The sequence below is a fragment of the Penaeus monodon genome, chromosome 5 (assembly GCF_015228065.2).
Source record: "Penaeus monodon isolate SGIC_2016 chromosome 5, NSTDA_Pmon_1, whole genome shotgun sequence".
NCBI classification, from domain to species: domain Eukaryota; kingdom Metazoa; phylum Arthropoda; class Malacostraca; order Decapoda; family Penaeidae; genus Penaeus; species Penaeus monodon.
In genome coordinates this window covers 53,375,642-53,378,141 of record NC_051390.1, presented here as the reverse complement: position 1 = coordinate 53,378,141, position 2,500 = coordinate 53,375,642, and the positions used below count along the sequence as shown (strand labels likewise).

Here is a 2,500-nt window from a genome sequence, read left to right as displayed (position 1 = left end):
TGTAAAGAGAAAGAGACAGACAGACAGCCAGACAGAGGAAGAGGAAAAGAGAGGGAGAGAGAGAAATGAGTGAGAAAGAAAGTGAGAAAAACATTAAGGAATGCAGAAAATACAAAAGATTGATGAAAGTCAGAGAGATTAGGAATAAATGTCTAGCAATAAATAAATACATATATATATATATATATATATATATATATATATATATATATATATATATATATATATATATATAAGAGAAAATAAAAAGATAACCATAAAGAGAGAGAGAAAACAAACTGAACAAAAATACGAAACAACGTATTAAAAAAAACGAAATGAAACAGAATTGAGAGAGAAGAGAGAGAGAGAGAGAGAGAGAGAGAGAGAGAGAGAGAGAGAGAGAGAGAGAGAGAAGAGAGAGAGAGAGAGAGATCAAACCAATGACGTTTCGATCCAGACTCGACATCCTCATCAGCGATAAAACCGAAATGGGTGAATTCCGGTTCTGATGAGGATCGCAGCCCGTTTCGAAACGTCGTGATCCGTTGTTTATCTATCACTGTGTTTTTGTTTCTTCTGACATTGTTTTTTTATTAGTGTTTATATTATTTAACCCAGCACCTAACTCCTCCAAAAATATTTCGTTAGGTTCCCCGTCTTTTGCAAGATAATGAGCTTTCTACGCTATAAACCAACCCTGTTGTTTGCAATTCCTGAATTTAGTATTACGTCAGTTTAAAGAAATTTAGAAACCACATCCCTAATTCAATATTTTAACAAACGCCCATGCTTCCCCTTCCGGTCTGGCACTGTGTATTAGCCTGTGGCACTATCGGCTTGATTACACATGGCATTAGGGGGTGACAGTGCTATTTCTAGGTACTGATGGAGTGTCGCTATTTGTAAGTAAAAAAAAAATGAATTTTAATAACTGCAATCAATTTTATTTCATGTCTGAATTACTGTTAGTGTAATTATTCGTATTACTGATGTCATTAAAGAGGCTTTCATTGTCGTCACACTCGTTACATATTTAATAACACGTCATTATCTTTAGGAAGGAAATCTTATCGACACCTTATCTACGCTGACGGAAAATTCAGCTGAATATCTTAGTTTCTTTGCACCTTGAGTTTTTTTGTTTTGTTTTTTTACATTTTTTGCTTATTATTTATCTTATCGCAGTGACGTGAGTTGAGCGTTTTATTTTTATTTTTATTTTTCTTAAAGAATTACATGCATACACAGGTATGTGCACAAGCACACACATACATGCACACAGGCATGCATGTGTGGATGAATAAATAAATATATATATATATATATATATATATATATATACGTATATATATATATATATATATATATATATATATATTATATATATATATACGTACATATATATATATATATATATATATATATATATATATATATATATATATATATATATATATATATAGTGTGTGCGTGTGTATAGCATGAAATGACAAAAAGCCGCATGCTTTGATCCTGAAATATTCATATTTCCTAACACCCAGCGGGGGATTGTAACGTCAACATGAAATCACCAAAAATAGAAACAGAATAAACGAAAAAAAAAAAGTAAACAGTTTCATCATACGCCAATTTCCTAGATATTCTTGCCATTTCCGGCGGCGAAAATACGCGGCCGACGCAACCTCATCCGAAACGTTACGCAGCGGACTTTAAAAAATATATATAAACTAACAAAAAAACACACACACAACAAACAGAATTCAAATCCTTCTTGGGAAAAAAAACTACAGCACGAAAGAGAGACAAAATCAGACTTACCCTGAGGCGGAAGGTTTTTCGCAGGTGGCCGACAGGTGGTCAGACTCCCAGCGACAGGTGAGAGAAGAGCAAGGTGGCGGCCAGGTGGTGCAGACGACGGCCCTTCACGATTCTACAGGTGGTGTGTGTGTGTGTGTGAGAGAGACTGTGTAATTGTGTAAAATCCCCTGGAGTTCCCCAAGGCGGTGTGCTTGTGTCGACGCCGTTGTTAGTGTTTGGTGTTCACAAATACGGATCATGTTGACATTGAAAAAAAGTCTTCGAATTATCATTATTTAGATTTTTTTTTTTCTCTTCAAGATCGAATAGTTATGTGTTGGTGTCTGAGGCCTTCCCTGTAACCCCCGCTTCTCGAAAGGACTGTAGAGAGTGCACTGAGCCGCAGGACGTGCGTGAGGGGCGTCCTGCGCCACACTGAGCCCGAGCTGGGGCACACGTGAGGGTGGGCGGAATGCTGAGGGCAGTGTGGGCGCGTGGCTCCATGCGGGGCGGTCACGAGACACCCTCGCTCGGGCCCCGGACCGAGCGTAAGGATTGTGGGCACCTCCTCTCATGCAGGGCCCTTCAGTGAGCGTGGATCTTTGAAAAACGGTCTCGAGTCATATGACGTTTGGAAATAACACCGGTTGAGAGTGAGGGCGCGAGTGCAGCCATAGCATGATGCGTAACTAATCTGAGGAAGAAAAAAAAGAATATAAAG

General features: G+C 38.2%; 1 long non-coding RNA gene across 2 annotated transcripts in view; it reads right to left on the bottom strand.

Moving 5' to 3' along the window:
- LOC119573338 overlaps nt 1-2,251 on the bottom strand; it is a 47,870-nt gene extending 45,619 nt beyond the window's left edge. For both annotated transcript variants that reach the window (XR_005228796.1, XR_005228795.1), the window contains exon 1: nt 1,801-2,251. This is a non-coding gene — a long non-coding RNA (uncharacterized LOC119573338). The remainder of the gene's footprint in view (nt 1-1,800) is intronic.
- Nucleotides 2,252-2,500: the final 249 nt, after the last annotated feature.